The following is a 20,237-nucleotide window of genomic DNA, read 5'->3' as shown; positions in this document are numbered from 1 at the left end:
TGGATCCACCACTATGATGGATGATGTTGGTGGTTAATGAAGAAAATGGGTTATATGGAACGAAGTGTGTGGAATTCCTTCCATGTATTAAGCAACGTGTCGTGTTTTGTTTATGTGAAGCTAATGGAGGATTTTCTGCAGAATTCACGAAGTACAATTTGGTTGTACATGTACTTAGTTGTCTGTAGATTAACTTGTCTATGGAGAACTTCCTTCATCGGATCATTTGGTTGTCAATGGATGAGCATTTGTGCTTGTTCTCGTTCTCAGGTGACTTGATCTAGGCATGGTTAAACTCTGGACGACGACCAAGGACGAGTGATACTTACTTAATCCCCATCAGTTGCTCCCTTGTCCTTGTGTTGTCTATCATTATTGCCTTTGTGCGCTCTTTTTTTCTTTTTCTTTTTCCTTTTTTTTTTGAATTTTTGAATTTTTGAATTCTACCTTTGATTGTTGACATGTGGCAAGATCCTGAGGTTCATCTGTCATGTCATTTCGTCCTTTAAGAAAATGCCACGTGGCTTCTTTTGTTTGGTCGTGTCATTTCCTATGACCAGCTTTGTTGCCTATAAGTAGTAGAATTCCTCTCCTACCTTCTCACATTTTCCATATTTTCTTCTTTGACACTTGTCGTCCAGCGCCTCATCTAGAAGTCTTCCTCCGTCCTTAGGCCCTCTTCGTTTAGAGCCAGGTACCCTCTCTATCTCGTCTTTAGGTTTTCCTTTAGTTTTTCAAAATTTCTGAAATCATAGTATCTTCGTCTAGCAATAGTGATAATAAGGAGATAGACGAGTATCATAATAGCTCTAGTGGTAGTAATAGTAGCAGAAGTAGTGGTAGCAGTAGTAGTGGAGGGAACACCATGGACGAGCGATATACGTTTGGGGTTCTTGGGGTTCCATTAGAAGTCCTTCAAGAGGAATTAAGGATGAGGACGACCTTTGGGTCACATGCTAGTACTTCCATCAGTGCTACTCCGTCTACCTCTCCAGAAGAAGTAGAAACTGTATAAAGTTGTGCTATAGGTATCCCTTATAAGACTGATGAAAGAGGACTTACTTCCCTTAGGAGTTGGTATCAAATCCTAGACAAGCTTAACCCTAGATTAGTCGTCCATGGCGAATGATGTTGTGACCTTTGTTTCGGGGTAGGTATATATGAGGCCTATCTTTTGGGAGGACTTAGGTTGCCTTTCAATACCTTCGCTAGAGAAATACTTTCTAGATTTGGTTTAGGAATTTGTCACCTCAATCCCAATACATGAAGGCTTATCGTCTCTATGCAGATTTTATGGAGGGAAGTGTTTGAGGGGGATCGTCCTCTTACTGTGGATGAGTTCCTCTATTGTTACAAATCTTCCAAAATTAGCCAATCCCTGGTGTAAGAGACCTCGCTTGAGAGTGCCTCTCAAAAAAAAAGAGAGAGATTTTTATAGTGTGCTTTTTAAGGTACCTTTCTTTTTGGGTAAGTGGTGTGGAGTCGCCACTTATTTTTTATGTACAAAAAATAAGAAAAACTAATATACAAATACATATCTGAATTGCTTCGTTTCATTGATAGAATAAAATATAAAAATTTGAAAAATTTGAACTTTACATGGCTTTGGGTCCTAGTTAAAATCTACCAAATATACATGGTTTTTTGTTCTAGTTACAATTTACCCAAAATAAACTATTAGGACATATGTGTTTCACTTGTTTAGAACATGTCATTCATTATTAATGTAATTGGCTAATTCTTTGTCAAAACGCACTTTACTTGTAGTTGGGTAGATTTAGGATGAGGATAATGCTAAGAAACAAGGTTTCAAGATCAAGTGTTAAAGCCATGGAAGTCTGTCCAAGAAACAAGTTGAGAAGTGCTCTTCATTAAAGCTCGATAGCTAGCTCGACAGTTGCATCTATCGAGCTTTAAGAAGCTGTTCTAGCCCCGAGGCTCGACAGCTGCTCGACAGCACCTCGACACCTGTAGCTGTCGAGATTTAAGAAAAACAGATTCCTAATTTTTTTTTAACTCTAATAAATGGATGTTTCTTTGGGCCTTCTTTTCTCCTAACCTTAGATATATAAAATGATTATTTTAAGGGCCGTCAAAGAGTGGCAAGTTGCACAAGCATTGAGAATTCCTTGCTCATGCAAATTGTAACTTGAGACGAAGTTCTTGCCCTAGTTCATCTTTCTTGTGAAGAAGTTGCTGTGTCTTTGCACCATAGGGTTTTGTAACCAAGCATCTTCTTGATCTTCATCGTGTGGATGAATTGAAGAACTTTGCAGCCAACAAATCTTCTCTAGTTGGTGATTGAAGTCGCGTACTATGATCCGCGCAATTAGTTAGTCACGTAGTTGGGAGCCATGCATCAAAAGGAGAAATTGTCACTATGGAACAAGTCCAATTGGGTATTGGGGTAAGGGTTCAACTGTAGGTTGGTAAGGTACTTGGGATTCCTTTACTTGTAACCGCTTGTTGTGATAATAGTGGAGTTTCAGGAGTGGTGACCTTAAATTCACCCAGTGGGGTTTTTGCCGTGTAGGTTTTCCTCATTCGTAAACAAATCACCGTGTTATTTATTTTCTGCTGTATACTTTAGTTTATTGGTGATTTGTTTGTGCTACCATGCTTTGCATGTTAAATTGGTTAATTAATTGAATTTGGCTAATTAATTAATTAATCCATCACAAGGGGTCAATACGTTTTTGGCCTATCAAGTGGTATCAGAGCAGGCACACTCTGTTTAGGGTTTATCTTTGTGTGTGATCTATTGACCCCTGTTTGTCATGGATAGAGGTCAGTTTCTTATTATACCTCCTTTGTTTGATGGTACTAACTATGCATACTGGAAAGTATGCATGCGAGCTTTCTTGCAATCTCTAGATGAAAAGGTGTGGCAAGCTGTGGAGATAGGCTGGACCAAGCCTGAAGAAGTGTCGGCCGATTGGGATGAAGCCAAGATTAAGGCGGCAAACTTCAACAGCAGAGCATTGAATGCCTTACTCAGTGCGGTCACTAATGAGGAGTTCAAGAAGATATCCTCCACTGAAACTGCTAAGGAAGCATAGACCATCCTCCAAACAACCTATGAGGGAACAAAGGCTGTCAAAGATTCGAAGCTACAAAGGCTCACTATAAGCTTCGAAGAAATTAAGATGGAGGAGGATGAGTCATTTGATGAGTTCTATGCCAAGCTCAAGGACATAGTGAACTCAGCCTTCAATCTTGGGGAAACCATTCCTGAACCCAAGATTGTGAGGAAGGTGCTTAGATCTCTACCTGAAAGATTCTATGCCAAGATCACGACGATAGAGGAATCAAAGGATATTGACAAGATTCCTCTGACTGAGCTGGTTGGTAATTTGCAAACCTATGAGCTATGGTTGACAAGAATTGGCAAGTTGGGAAAAAGCAAAAGCATGGCACTAAAAGCCAAGAGCAGTGAGACAGATGAGTCATCAGACGAGAAAGACTCTAAGATGAAGTCCTACATCACTAGGCAATTCAAGAAATTCATGAAAAATGCCAATGGAAAGGGCTTCGACAAGGACTGTAGGCAATCTAGTTCTTCTCAGTTCAAGAGCCAAGATAAAGGGAAGAAGGATGCAAGAGATGGCGGTCAGTACACTGTTCCCATAGGACCCAAGTGCTTCGGATGTCAAGGTTTCGGTCACATGAAGCAGGAGCGTCCCACATATCTCAAGAGTATTGGGAAGAGCAAGGCACTAGCTGCTACCTTGAGCGACACTGAGCCTGAGGATGATTTCGACAATGAAGATGACGGAATTTTGAATGCCTTCATTGCCACTGTCAATCCTACTGAAGGGATTTTTGAAGATGTAGATGAAGAAGAGGAATTGGTGGAATCCAAGTTTGAAAAGATGGATGATCAAGATGATATCCATACAGCCTATGAGAAATTGTACAAGCTTTCTGAGAAGCATGAGAAACTCTATAGGCTAGCCACCAAGAAGCTCAGTGATGTGGAACTTAACCGTGAGGAACTTTCCACAAAGTTTGATGAAGCTAATTAAACCATTGGGGCACTAAGATTCGAGAATAATTTCTTGGCCGAGAAGATCAAGAAGCTTGAAGCGGAGCTGTTTCAAGTTAGAGCTTAATTGGAGAAGGCATCAAGTGTGAAGCCAGATGAGATGCTCAGCATTTAGAAATCTACTTCTGATCGAACAGGATTGAGGTATGAATTCTCTTCTTCTATTATTGCTTCTGCTAGTACTATTGTTTTTGTTCCTCCTGCTAATAATATTAAAATTAAGAACAATGATGTTAGAACTGAATTAGTTAGTGAGAACTTAGACAAGGGTAAATCTATCTTAGGAGCACCCCCTAAGCTTAAGAAGAAGAACACTAAAAACCCTAGGACTAAGAAGGCTAACTCTCAAAAGCCTAAACAAAAGAAGCAGCATCTCTATCATCCTTGTGGTGTTGCCGGTCATACTCGACCAAATTGCTATAAGTGGTTAGCCACTCAATAGAGCAATGGCATGATAGCATATGGGAACCATAATCAGCTTTAAACCTCTCTTGCTCCTCTTGGAGATCTTCTTAAAGCTCTCATGTTCCTTTCGAACTTGAACAGTTTCAATCCTTCCCCCACATCATCGGTTCAAGGATTTGCTAAGAGGAAAGGTTCTTCCAAGGTGTGGAAGGAAAAGGGTTCCAAGTGATTTATTCACTTTTTCTCTCTCTCCCCTTCTTGTTTGTGTTTTGCATTACTTATGTGTTTTGCTTAAATGTTTTTGAGTTAGTCTAGTTTTATACATTGTTTTGTTTAACATGTTTTTGTTTGTGTGTTTTCAGTTTTGTTTTTGAAAAAAAAAACTGGAAAAAAATACAAAAACAGTGTGTGTTTGTGTACATCGGTTCTTGTGAACCTTAAAATGGCCATTGAAATAGAGTTTTCTAAACTTTGTATCTTTTGTAGCTTAGATGAGCATCTCTATGCACAACTAAGCAAGTGAGCTTTGTAGCTCTTTGTTTGTGATGAGTAAGGTTAAGTGATCTCTTGAACTTAACACTCGTATCACTCTTTTTGACGGGTTGAACTAGAAAATCCTAAGAGAAAAGCATAAATAACCATCTCACCACTATTACCCACCAATCATGAAATGATATCTGTATGCTTCGGCATAGCAAAAGTGCAATGTCAATGACATCTATATGCTTCGGCATAACAAAAGTGCAATATCAAAAGCTTAACATAATTGGGTATTTCTGTTCTCTCCTTTGTATATCCATGCATGGTTTGCTTAATAAAAAGAAAATATGCAAAGAAAATAAAAGCAAAAAGAACAAAAAGAACAAAAATGCTTTAAATATGATTGTCAGCGTGGTTTTTAGGAGATGTGGGAGTTAGAGGATGTACCTCTAAGGTGATAGTCCCCATCAAAAAGTTATGATTGTGTGTGAGTTAAAGTGATTTTCTCATATCTCAAATCGTCATAACATAGAGACACTTGTACAATCTTGCGATATTTTTCACACACAACATGCAATATTCTTTGCTACTTTTGATACATGTGCAGGTATAATGTGATTTGGCCATCACAAGGTTTACATGTGTTGATGTGTACTCACTAAACTGTCTTAACTTGTTTTTGAAATATAAAATTGGTTAGACTTGTCTAGTGTGTGAGTGCGTGTTTTGAGATCCATGTGCTTAAGATTATTGTTGAGAGATGTTTTTGAGAGTCCTATATGTTGATCGGATCATTGGTTGAGTTGCATGATTGATTGCATTCATGTTTGTGTTTTTCCCTTCTCGAAAAACTATTTTGAAAAGTTGGCTCGACACCTCCTCGACACCTGGCTATCTGTCGAGCTTCTCAGCTTTTTCTTATTGCAATCTCGATAGCTTCTCGACACCTTTTGGATAGATCGAGAAACTTTCTGTCCTCTCGATAGCTTCTCAACACCTTCTGGATCGATCGAGAAACTTTCTGTCCTCTCGATACCTTCTCGACACCTGGTGGATCAATCGAGCTTCAACTTTCTTGTTTGTGTTTGGTTCTCGACACATTCTCGATAGCTGGATCTATCGACGTGTATTTCTCAACACCTACCTCGACAGATGTCTCGACACCTCTCGATACCTATATCTGTTGAGATTTATTGAGGTTTTATATAAAGGTTCTGTGTGATTCGGTTCTCATTTCTCTCGATCTCTCTCTCGACAGTTGTGTCGTTTCAACTTCTCAAACTCTCTCTCTCACTCCAAATATTTTTCTCAAGGTTTCTCAAAGCTTCTTCAAATTTTTCTTCACTTGGTAAGCTTCTTATTCATCTATCTACATGCATTTCATGTTTTTGAAACCTAGATTTTGGGGTTTTTGAAAATTTTGGGGTTTTTCAAAATTGATAAGTTTTTGTTGAAATTTTTGGGATAGGTTTTGTAGTTTTTATCTTCAAAACTCCATGTATTGCATCACACTCGCATTATAACAGTATTTTCATGCATTTAGATGTGTGAAATATGTTTGTGTACTGGTAGGATTGGATTGGGCTGAGCCCATGATGTTTTTCATAGTGCATGTCACATATTCATGCATTCCCCATGCATATGTCCTTTCTTTTCAATATACTTGTTATATTTGAACTGTTTTGAGACTTTTCTGATTATTTCTGTCTTCCCCCTTCTCTTTCTGTTTGTTAGTAGTGTCTATGGCACCTAAACGTAAGTCTATTCCGACCTAGAACCCTCTTCGTTCTAGGGTCTCCTCATCTTCTAATTCCATTCCTATCTCTGTTCGGTTCCGTGATGAGAAATCCCATTAGAATTTCTTGGAGAACTTCTCTAAACGAGGTGTTCATTCGGAACACCACGTTGTTCTGGCAGACTTTGCCGACACTGACCTTCCCAATGTCTTTCACAAACGGGAATGGGAGTCACTGTGTGACGTCCCGGTCACTTGTCCTTCCGTGCTGATTTAGGAGTTTTACTCCAACATGCATGGATTCGATTATTCATTACCTCTCTTTACCACTCGCGTTCGAGGTATGCGCATTGTCGTCACACTGGAGTTGGTATTCGATATGTTCCATGTTCCGAGGGTTGCGCATCCTGACTACCTTAGTTGTGAGCGTCTAAGGACTGTGTCCAAAGATGAGATGATTTCTGCTTTCTGTGAGCGCCCTTCTATTTGTGGTGAGCACCAGTTTACGTCATGTCGACCTTTTGCTAAAGGTCCTCGTTTCTTAAACATGGTAATGACTTTTATTTTACATCCTCTCTCTCATTACAACTCTATCAAAGAGCCTCGTGCTCGTTTTCTGTTGTCTCTTATTGAGGATCTTACCATTGACTTTCCTTCACATTTCATCTTTTCTATTTTAGATGTGTATAAGGATACGGCTACCCTTGATAAGCTTATCTTTCCTTCCGCTATCACGAGGATTCTACGCCATTTTTTATTATCCCTTTTCTTGTCTCCGAACCTTTTTCTGTTATGGTTGCCATAGATGCAGCTACCGTAAAACGTAGTGAGGCATAGTTTCGGTCACGTCAGACAGGTTCAGTCCCTCCCTCCTCCCGTTCCGCTCCATCCAGATCTGCTCGTGCTGTTAGGATTTGTGCCCTTAAATCCTATTGTATGATACTATGAATGATATTATGTATGACATTATGTATGACTTAATATTGTGATTGATAAAGTTATTTTATTATTATCTAAAATAATGGTAACATGAATATGGGACATTATCATATAGTCCATGAGATGCATTGTATGTGATTTATGTGAAAAGTCACAGAAGATGTAAATCACAAGTTCTTTGTAAACTCAGAATTTATAGTTCGTAGTCGGTGATGAAATTGGGCATTTCATCTGCGAAGACTATAACGTATCAACTAAGATGAGTTGTCTTGATCATGGAAGTGGAGACTTCTAGTTGATATGTTGATATGTTTTAAGAGTTAAGACATATTGAACAGGACCACTATGAGATTTATTATTCTCCTAACGACTGTCAAATGAATAATAAATCTCACGACTTCTATTTGCATGAACTCTTAATCCTGAGAGAATAATGGACCTGATCATGAGGTGTAGGTTGCTTTGATATATCAGGAGTGAGATTTAAAGTGACGGTCAAAACTTCAGTATGTTGGGCAGCCACATTTAGTGTTGATGGAACATATATTCTCAAGATGGAATTCATAGTCTCTTGATGGAGATATAAAATATTCCCTTGAGATAAGTTTAATGGGTTCAGTTATTCAAAGAGTTAGACCTAACCACTTTAGTAAGAAATTACTAAAGTATATATTTATGAAATTGGATTTCATAAATATATAATGAATAACTTTAAAGGATTAAACCGGGTACTCAAGGGTAAGATGTAGTAATTTACAAAGTGACAGTCTACATTTATGACTTTGTGTTACTATGAATATTTTATGAAGGGGTTGCATGTATAATAAAGTCTTGGGATATAATTTATTAATAAGGCCTAGAGTGCAAATATATTTATATAGTGGTATTAAATATAATTAATGGTAACTTTGGACTTGTCAAGAGTTGACGGAAAAGCCCAAGGCCCATTGGAGCTAGTGTCTTATTGGTCCATTTTGGTCCCACTCCAAGCCACACACTAAAACCCAATTGGTAAGGCCCAATAGGCCAGCCCAATTAGATAATCAGTTAGTTATAAAGGGAGAAATATACAGAATTTTTTATTAGTGAAAATTAGAAATGGTGTGTGAGTGAGTGTGAGACACACTTTCATTCTCCCTTTGAAAACTGATTGAGAGACCACACATCTTGGGCGTAAAGTGGAATTGGAATGAAGATTAAAAGTGTTTCCAAGTGCTTCTAATCTTTGTTTTGAATTTCTCCACACCAAGGTACGCCATCTTGTTCTTAAATTTTGAAATTTACATAGTGCACGATATCAATCATGAATGAAATAGATCCTTATTTGTTGCTTCCGCTATGTGTTTTGCATGAGATACAAAACCAGAATTTTTCCTTCACGTGCTTCATCTGCTCCTCCCTCCTCTTTGATCGATGTGTCACTAGGAGATATCATGGTGCAGCTTCAGCGTATGGATGCTCGTCTCGATGCACTCTCTACAGAGTTGTATCAGGTGAATGTTCATGTTGGTCACATTGCTAAGCGACAAGCGATCATGGGTGGTTTTGCTCCTGAGGCTTCTCCTCCACCACCTCCTATGGCTTCCACGTCTAGGGATGATGATGATGGTGATGACGATGATGGTGATGACGATGATGCTTCGGATGATGATGATGATGATGGAGATGCTAGCTCTACCGATGAGATGTCTACTTGACATTCTACCCTTTGTCGCTCATGACAAAAAGGGGGAGTAGTTTTGGGTTATGAGAGTAGTCATGCTTAGGGAGAGTTTGTATAGAGACATTTTTGTTAGGGGGAGTGTTGAGTGCTGAGGGATGTAGTGAGGATTACTTGTATCTTTTTCTTTTCTCTACTTTAGATACATTTTTTTTCTTCTTATACCTTAGGTCTTGTGACCATTATTACATACATTGTGCTTATTTTGTTATATATATATGATGCTGTATGTTTCTTTCACCTATCTCTACATGTGTTGTTTTTTTTCTTTTTTTATACACATGTTTCTTTATTTGTATGCAATCTATTATTTCTATTTCACACTAAGATGCCTTGATAAGTTTTGTTTAAAGTGTTTCAGAAATATAGGTTGTCAAAGTCTACTTGTCATAAACTCTCTTCTTGCAAAGTTTTTCAAGAGTTTGTGTTAGGATAGATTTTATTGTATTCAATAAGTGTATATGAATTGAGTGATTTATGACTTCTCTCATATGTTCATTTGTTGGTTGTGGTTTTGTCACGGATTGCTAAAGGGGGAGATTGATAGGACATATGTGTTTCACTTGTTTAGAACATATGTCATTCATTATTTATGTAATTGGCTAATCCTTTGTCAAAACGCACTTTACTTGTAATTGGGTAGATTTAGGATGAGGTTAATGCTTCAAGAAACAAGGTTTCAAGATTAAGTGTTAAAACCATGGAAGTTTGTCTAAGAAACAAGTTGAGAAGTGCTCTTCATTAAAGCTCGACAGCTGGCTCGACAGTTGCATCTATCGAGCTTAAAGAAGCTATTCTAGCCCCGAGGCTCGACAGCACCTCGACACTTGTAGCTGTCGAGATTTAAGAAAAACAGATTCCTAGTTCTGTTTTAAATCTAATCCGTGGATGTGTCTTTGGGCCTTCTTTTCTCCTAACCCTAGACATATAAGAGGATTATTTTAAGGGCCGTCAAAGAGTGGCAAGTTGCATAAGCATTGAGAATTCCTTACTCATGCAAATTGTAACTTGAGACGAAGTTCTTGCCATAGTTCATCTTTCTTGTGAAGAAGTTGCTGTGTCTTTACACCGTAGGGTTTTGTAACCAAGCATCTTCTTGATCTTCATCGTGTGGATGAATTGAAGAACTTTGCAGCCAACAAATCTTCTCTAGTTGGTGATTGAAGTCGTGTACTGGGATCCACGCAATTGGTTAGTCACGTACTTGGGAGCCGTGCATCAAAAGGAGAAATTGTCACTACAAAACAAGTCCAATTGGGTATTGGGGTAAGGGTTCAACTGTAGGTTGGTAAGGTACTTGGGATTCCTTTACTTGTAACCGCTTGTTGTGATAATAGTGGAGTTTCGGAAGTGGTGACCTTAAATTCACCCGGTGGGATTTTTGCCGTGTAGGTTTTCCTTATTCGTAAACAAATCACCGTGTTATTTATTTTCCGCTGCATACTTTAGTTTATTGGTGATTTGTTTGTGCTACCACGCTTTGCATGTTAAATTGGTTAATTAATTGAACTTGGCTAATTAATTAATTAATTCATCATAAGGGGTCAATACGTTTTTGGCCTATCATAAACAAAGACAAGACTAGATCTACTTAGTCAAAGATCTAAGTCCGAAGGCTAGGTTACGAAATGGGAATGTGTTAGGCACCCATTCCACCCAGACAGAGTCAGGTCTTCTAGACTCCTGTAACCAATTTACCATTTTATGTTTGTTATGAATGACATGTTAAACATGTGAAAAAAAAAACATAATTACATAAGTCTACTTTATGAATGAAACTTCTCCTTTTGAAAAGAATTAGATCTTTTTTAGTTGGTAAAAAAAGATGGATTTTGATTTGAAAAATATTAGATCTGTTTTGTAGTATGTAAAAAAATGGTTTTTTATAACAAAAAAATCAGACCTGTTTTTTGCCTTTGAAAAAGATATTTTTATGGAGAAGATCTCATTCATAAAATAATCTTATGCTAAATGATTCAAACAAAACAAACAACAATAAATGATCTCTTTCTTTATTTAAAAAATTTGCATGCATTAAAAAATCAGATCTATATCTAAAGAAGATACAAAATCTGTTTTTTTGTTTTAAGAAAAATTCAGATCTACATCTAAGGAAGATGTAGATCCGTTTTATTTTGAAGAAAAAGTTAGATCTACATCTAATGAAGATGTAGATCCATTTTATTTTGAAGAAAAAGAGTTAAGTACATGCAGATCTTTAAAACTAAGAAACAAATTATAGTAACAATAAAAAAATCAAGAGAATATTTTCACAATCTAAATTAACAAATCAGAATATGAATATTGGAAACAATAAAGCATGCATCATCATGATAGGAGAAGCATAAGAACAAAAGGGTTAGAAAGCAACCTCTTGCATAAGCACTCTTCTACTGAAGAGGATGTTTTAGGGTTCGAAGAAACTTATTCAATTTTCTTTGAAACCTAAAAACTGTAATTCTTGTAACAAATCTTAGAGAGGATCAACTAATATTAGCAATTTGAAAGTCTCAAAATGTATGCTTCTCAGAGTGTAAAAAAAAGCTGCTGAATTATGAGACCCAAACTTTATTTATAGAAGCCAAAAATCTCTAAAAAATAGGCACAGACGATTAGGATGTGAATCCAGAGTCATTCTTTTGCAAAAAGGTTGAAAATGGTATGCCTTATCGTCGCCTGAAGGCCGTTGGGCCAAAGCCTAAAGAGGGGCAATTCAGCACTTTCAAAGTGCCGTTCGGCACTCCAAAAGTGCTGAATTGGCTCTTGGATGCCAAACGCACTTCCGTGTTCGGGTGCCATTTGGACTCTCCTTCTAGGGTTTTTTGATCGGTCCTTGTATCTAGACTTGTTTTCATCCTCCGTCCATGATTTTTTTTTAATCTCTTTTCTGGATAATTCAGGCTTTTTAAGAACAATTATCTTGTGGATAAATCCCTTAAAATAAATCTTGATAAAGTTCAGATTATTCATAATTTTATTGTTATCCAATCATCCCTTTTATTCCTATGCATGCAACCCTACTTTAAATACTAATTATCAAACAATCACAAAATCATTTAATTAATTTTAATTGTTTAACCAATCAGAATTAATTTAAATTAATTGTGTGTGGTCAACTCTATCTAGACACAATGCATATGGACCGTGCAAACTTGATCATGCAATATCTTTTGATTTGATGGTTCAATTTAGAAACCAAATACACCGTTGTGACCATTAGAAGATCATTGTTATGATATGCAATGAATGAATTGATGCATGCAATGCAAGAATAAATTGATGCGTGTAATGCAAGAATAAATTGATGCGTGTAATGCAATAATGATTTTTTTGGTACATGGATGGACACTCCAGTCATCTTCCTTGATTAAATCATAGATGCAAAATCGAGTGTCTACGCCTCAGCTTTTACCAATTCTCAACCAGGGCACATATTGTAGATTTATTAAGTCCCTTCTTACGTCTGATAAGAATTGGAAGATGGAGTTCTTCTTCGTCTTTGGTTTTTGGACTGAGAACCCTGTCGACGTAGGCAGGGATCCATTTCCTCCTTATACTGGAGAGATAGGGAACCTCTGTCTAGAGGGTATGTTTCCTTCTACTCATCATCTTATATCTTTTGTTGTATTCGTCTAACCCCTCTTCTCCTCTTTTTATTTTTTAATTTTTTTTTTATTTTTACATCTGTAAGACGACCTTCTTTAAGTAAATTCTATCTTGAGTGCGCCTAGCAAGCTCGTCTATTTACTAACAAAAACTTCCACTTTTTGGTCACTCCACATCGTTTTGCCACTTAGGGACTTAGGCCCAAGCCATCTGCTGAAGTCTTAGCTCACGAACTCACTACACGTAGACGTAAGCTTTTTACTTAAAATCTTCATTACTTGTTTTACTCAGGCTCTAACATTTTTTTTGTTTTGTAGGAATGGCAACCACGAAAGAGAATAAGGGAAAGGCTTGGCAGACGAGGAGACCAAACAAGAGACCCATTCTTAGCCTCGTTCAGTTGCTGGAGATAAGAGGAAGACTTGTCTAAGACAATAGACTTAGGAAGTCTTCCAAGTCGTCAAGGCCACAAGAAGGTGAAACATGGGTTGTCTAAGTCTGGAGTTGTTAAGCCTGGTTCTGTCGTCCCTCCTACCTTTTCTAAATAGCCGTCTGTATAAGTTCTTGATTTGGACTGGTCCATCCTTGTTGAAACTACTTTGTCCAAGCTTGCTGTAACCACTTTGTCCCAACCTCCCAGAAGTACTCCTATGAATCTTCTTGAAAATGAAGATCTCGCCTAGGAAAGGTTTAAATAGGTTGTGACCAATAAGAACATTGATGTGTGCTATGACATGTCCTTGAAAGAATTTAAACATTCGGTAGTTCATGATCTCTTCAAGGTATTTTTTTATCATTATTTTTTATCTTGCATCTTCCATACTTAACATTCTCATCTAATCATCTTTTTCAACCAATTGTTTATATAGGCCATGTCAAAGTTTATGGCGGTGTCCAAGCATGCTACTGAGATGGATCATGAAAGAGTTAGGCTGGAGGCAAGGGTTCGTGAAGTGCAGGTAGATTGCAGGCGTCGAGCTGAGGAGACGGCCAAGGTTATGGACGAGGTGAAGGAGCTAAAGAACCTTGTTGAAGACCTTAAGGCAAATGTTGTTGAAAAGGACACTCTTCTTGATCACTTGCAAAAGAGGAGTGACTAGCTTTGCATCCTTTTTGAGAAGGCCAAGGGAGAAGCTATCAAGGTGTTAGGACATATGTGATTCATGTTAAGAACATATGTCAACATTTTATATAATTGGCTAATTCTTTGACAAAACGCACTTTATTTGTATTTGGGAAGATTTATGACGTGTTTAATGCTTCAAGGAACAAGGTTTCAAGTTCAAGTGTTAAAGTCATATAAGTCTGTCCAAGAATCAAGTGAAGAAGGATTGTTCATTAAAACTAGACCGATTCCCGATAGCTCTCAATAGATAGCTATCTATTGAGGTTTAGTGAGTCTCGACAACTCTCGATAGATTCTATCTATCGAGGTCGCGACAGATTCTATCTATTGAGGTCTTGACATCTACTTGACAGATGTTATTTATCGAGAATTACGAAATTAGAATTTTTAGATCTAATTTTCGGCCCATGCTGACGTATATGTGTAGGGCTTCCTTTCTCACAACCCTAGAAATATATAAGGCTTATTTTAAAAGCCGTCACATAAGAGAATACAAGGAGAACATATGCAAAAGGTGATCGATGCCTTATTCTCTCTAAAAGAAGCTCCTGCGTCTTTGTGCCTTAGGGTTTTGTAACCAAGTGCTTCTTGATCTTCATTGTTGATGAAGTGAAGAACTTTATAGCTAACATTCTTTTTCCTCAAGCTGGTGAATGAGTCACGTATTGGGATTCATGTAAAGGAGTTAGTCATGTACTGAAATCCATGCATCAAAAGGGTGGCCTTCATATATTGAAGAGTTCAGAGGTTCTGAAATAGTATAAGGTTTCTGCTGTAAGTTCATCTATGGGGATTATAGAGTCTAGGGACAAAGGTTTTGTACTAGATTTGAAACTTCTCTCTACTATAATGAATTGCTTCTCGGGAAGGTTTCCCCTCAGGTTTTTACTGTGAAACTAGTTTGTTTCATTGGTTTTCCTGAGTCATTATATCTTGTCTTATTTAATTTTTCGCTGTACATGATATTGACATGATATTGATATTTATTTTTTTTAACAAGGTTTATTCATAATGAATCTAATTAACAACTTGGGTTTAAAACTTGTTAATTCTATAACCTGGATCTAAATTTTCCAACAAGTGGTATCAGAGCGGGTACACTCTGATTGGATTAATTTCTTGAGTGTGATCCTTGACCCCCGTTATCATGGATCGTGGACAATCTCTTTTGATTCCTCATTTATTTGATGGCACTAATTATGCGTACTGAAAAATTCATATAAAAGTTTTTTTGCAGGCTCTAGGTGAACAAGTATGACAAGCTGTTGAAGTTGGCTGGATTAAGCCAAAGGAAGCGCTAGTGGATTGGGATGAAGCAACAATCATAGTGACAAATTTCAACAGTAGGACCTTGAATGCTTTGTTTTGTGGGGTGACCAACGAGGAATTCTAGAAAATATCATCCACAAAAGTTACCAAGGAAGCATGGACCATTCTTGAGACCACCTTTGAAGGTACCAAGATAGTAAAAACTGTGAAACTTCAAAAACTTACTAGTAGTTTTGAAGAAATAAGGATGGATGATGATGAGACATTTGATGAGTTCTATGCTAAAATCAAGGATATTGTGAATTTTGCCTTCAACCTTGGAGAATTTATAGCAGAATCCAAAATTGTTAAAAAAATCCTTAGGTCCTTACTTGAAAGATTTCATGCCAAGATCACTATCATTGAAGAAATGAAGGATATTGATCAACTTCCTTTGACTAGTAGGGAACCTTCAAACCTATGAGATGAGATTACGTTCAATGGGAAAAGATGGAAAGAGTAAAATTTGGCTCTTAAGGGTATAGAGGAAGAGATTGAGGACTTTGAAGATGAAGATGAAGATGATGATGAGGATGAGGATCTAGCCCTCATAGATAATGAGATTATCAACCTTCTTCAATTTAGGAAAAAGGATAAGGACAAATCTCCTAGAAAATCTAAATCCTCTAGGAAGAGCAAGAATGAGAAACTCCATATCCAATGCCATAAATGCAAAGGTTTTGGTCATATAAGTATAGAGTGCCCAAACTACCTTATGAAGGAAAAGACCAAGAAGTCAGAAGATAAAGGGTTGGTTGCTACCTGGAGTGATACGAATGATGACTCTTCTAATGAGTATGTGGATGAATGTGGTCACTTTATAGCTTTTGCTGTCTCAACCGATAAGGTGATTGTGGAGAGTGCTAGTGATAGTGAGGAATCTTCTGATGAGGAAGTACCCAAGAAGTTGACCCTTCAAGAAGCCTATGATAAGCTATGCATTGAATTCATAAAATCTGAAAAAGCTAATTTGTTAGTTAAATGAGACTACAAGGTTAGTTAAGACTCTTGTTGTGGAGAACACCTCATTAGAAGAGAAGGTCAAGAATCTTGAGGTTGAGCTTAGTCAAGCTAGAACTCAAATAGAGGATGTTTAATGTAAAGTTTGATGAGGTATTGAGTACTCAAAAGCCTACTTCTGATAAGACTGGCTTAGGATATGCTGTTTCCTCCGGCCTTCCTCTTCCACGACTTCTGGATCAAGGACTATCTTTGTGCCCCAATCTGAGAAATGTGAAAAATGTATGAAATTCAAAACTGATTTGGCTAATTCTAAATCCTTTGTTAGACCTCATGTTTGTTGTCATTGTGGTGTTTCTGGACATATTCGTCCTAATTACTTTAAGTTGTATCCTTAAAAGCAAGTGTTCAAACGGCCACATATTTTCTCTTAAGGACCTACACCTTTGTTTGGAGAGTTATTAAAAGTTTTGAGTTTTTTAACTCAATTTCAGGAGAATTTTAATTCTTCTATGTCCTTTAGTAGACATACTAGGACATGTGTCTTTTGATCTTCACGGCCAAAGACTCGTGCTGTGTGAGTGAGAAATGAGCCTAAGACTTAATTGTCTTTTCTGTTTGTCCTCTGTTTTAATTCTTTTTATTTATAGTAGGACTTTCTTTACTTGATTTCTTATCTGCTTTTGGAATCATGCTTTTATGCGTTTGCATCTTTCTTTCATGCATCTACATCCTTCTTTCATGCTTTCATGTTGTTTGTCTGTTTTTGTTTGGTTGTTTAGTTTTTAATTTGTTTTTTTTTTCAAAATAAAAAGAAAAAAATCAGAAAAATATAAAAACAGTGTGTGTTATGTGTACATTGGTACTTGTGTACCTTGAATGGCCAATGAAACAAAGTTTTCTAAACTTTGTATCTCTTGTAGCTTAGATGAGCATCTCTATCCACAACTAAGCAAGTGAGCTTTATGGCTCTTGTTTGTGATGGGTAATATTAAGTAATCTCTTGTATTTAACACTTGTATCATTCTTTTTGATGGAAAGGACTAAAAAAATCCTAAGAGAAAGGCATAAATAACCATCTCACTACTGTTGCTCGCCAATCATGAAATGACATCGGTATGCTTTAGCATAACAAAAGTGCAATGTCAAAAGGCTTAACATAATTGGGTATTTCTTTTCTCTCTCTCTTATATGCCTATGCATGATATGCTTAATAAAAGAAAAATATGCAAAGAAAAATTAAAGCAAAAGAAACAAAATGCTTTAAAATATGATTGCAAGCATGTATTCTAGAAGATGTGGGAGTTATAGGATGTATCTCGAAGGTGATAGTCCCCATCAAGCAGTTATGATCGTGTGTGAGTTAAATTGATTTACTCATATCTCAAATCGTCATAACATGTATACACTTATGCAATCTTGCGATGTTTTTCACACACAACACGCAATATTCTTTGTTACTTTTGATGCATGTGTAGGTACAATGTAATTTGGTCATCACAAGGTTTACTTGTGTTAATGTATGCTCACTAAACTATCTTGACTTGTTTTTGAAATATAAAATTGGTTAGACATGTTTAGTGTGTTTGTGTGTGTGTGTGTGTGTGTGTGTGTGTTTGGATCTATGTGCTTAACATTTTTCTTGATTGAGAAATTTTTTGAGAGATTAAAATGTTGTTTGGATCCTTGGTAGTGTAGCATGTTTGATTGCATTCATGTTTGTGTTTTTCTCTTCTTGACAAACTGTTTTTGAGCAATCTCGACAGCTCCTCAACACTTTTCGACAACTAGGCTATCTATCGAGCTCTTCAGCTTCTTTTTATTGCAATCTTGATAGCTGCTCGACAAATTCTCAATCTATCGAGAAACTTTCTGTCTAGTCGATAGATCCTCAACAGCTTCTCGATCCATCGAGGTTGGTTCAATAGCTGCTTGACACCTCTCGATCCATTGAGATCCTCCTACATGCATTATTTTTTCACATGTTTTGTATGTTTCTATTATCTTGTCATCTATAACATCTTGTTTCATTACATTCATGCATTTATATGGATTCCTTGTGCCCCTTGATCATCTTTGATTTTCTTTTTGTTTCTCGAGTGAAGTTTTCTAGCTTCTTGTACCCTTTGTCAATCATGACAAAAAGGGGGAGAATTTGTAGAGAACATGTGGTTTCTTTTTAAGATTCTACATGTTAGGGGGAGAAATACATACCCTTGTAAGGGGGAGATCTGTATTCATCTTGTTAGGGGGAGTGGTTACCTCCTTGTTGTTGTAGGAGCTTCTTTTAGCTTCTTCTTCTTGTACACCAGTCTTGTGACCATGTTTACATATATTGTGCTTATCTTTGATATGTATTTATGATATGTATGTTCTTCTTCACCTACCTTTACATGTGTTGTTTCTTTTCTATCTTTATACACATGTTTCTTTATTGTATGCAATATTTTATTTTTGTTTCACACTAAGATGCCTTGATGAGTTTTGTTTAAAGTGTTTCAAAAATACAGGTTGTCAGAGTCTCTCTTGCCATGAACTCTCTTCTTGCAAAGTTTTTCAAGAGTTTGTGTTAGGATAGATTTTACTGTACTTAACAAGTAAGTATGAGTTGAGTGATTTATGACTTCTCTTTACTATAGTGAATTGCTTCTTGGGAAGGTTTTCCCCTTGGTTTTTTACTGTGAAACTAGTTTGTCTCATTGGTTTTCTTGGGTCATCATATCTTGTCTTATTTAATTTTTTGTTGTGCATGATATTGATGTTTGTTTGTTTTAACAAGATTTATTCATAATGAATCTAATTAACAACTTGAGTTTAAAACTTGTTAGTTCTATCAACCGGGGTCTAAATTTCCTAACACAAGGAATTTAGGGCATCCAACGAGTTCACTGATCTTTTAGATAAGAACTACGTTGCTAGTTTTGAGGACTTTTGCATGGACACCGTAGAACGTTTCCCTGAGGTAGACTTTAGCTCTATTAAGCTTAATGTCGGTGCAACAAGCTCTTTCCTCCAGACTAGTTCTGAAGATATCAATATTGAAAACGCTGCCACAACCCAACCTGCTTATGACGACCCTAATTCTGTAGAAAATCCCCCCTAGTAGTTTATGAAGGAATTTTAAAGCTTTTATTTGTTTTGTTGTAGTAGTTTTTTTTATTTTTTATTTTTTTTTATTGAGGTCTGTTATTTTGGACCATTTTCATTTAACTAAGTACATTTGGCTCGTCTCTATTTTAAGATGGGCTTAAATACAATTGCCTTTTTAGGCTTAACTTAAGGGTTTTTAGACGATGGTCATCTACCCTTTTATTTATGGATGTTTTTGTTGTTGATTTCAGTTCAAGTGTCCGTCTATGTTAGGATTTTGTTCAGAAATATATATTCCTCGTCCTTACATTTATTTCTGGAATTTCACTTGGTTATTCCTATCCGTGGTGTTAGGATATATTTGGAACTTGTTATGAACATATGTTATTTAAAATTGGCTAATCCTTTGATAAAACCTACTTTACTTATAATTTGGTAGATCTAGGATGGTTTAAGTCTTCAAGCAACATTGTGGTCAAGTTAAGAGTTAAAGCCATGCAAGTCTCTTCAAGAATCAAGTGAAGAAGTGTTGTACTTTAAAACTCGACACATTGTATCTATCGAGGTTTAAAAGAAGCTTTTAGCTCGAAGCTCAACAGATAGCCTATCTATCGAGGATTACGAAAATCAGATTTCCAGATATGTTTTTCACGTGTATCCGAGCTATTTATGTAAGGTTTCTTTTCTTGCAACCCTAGACATATATAAGGATTATTTTAAGGGCCGTCTAAGATGACGTAACTGGATGCAACTTGATGCAAAGTGATTATTCACTCAATTTGTAACTGGAGACAATTTTCCCTAGTTCATCTTTCTCTTGTAG

This window comes from Castanea sativa, chromosome 1 (genome assembly GCF_040712315.1).
Source record: "Castanea sativa cultivar Marrone di Chiusa Pesio chromosome 1, ASM4071231v1".
In the NCBI taxonomy this organism is placed as follows: domain Eukaryota; kingdom Viridiplantae; phylum Streptophyta; class Magnoliopsida; order Fagales; family Fagaceae; genus Castanea; species Castanea sativa.
This window is presented reverse-complemented; position numbering follows the sequence as displayed.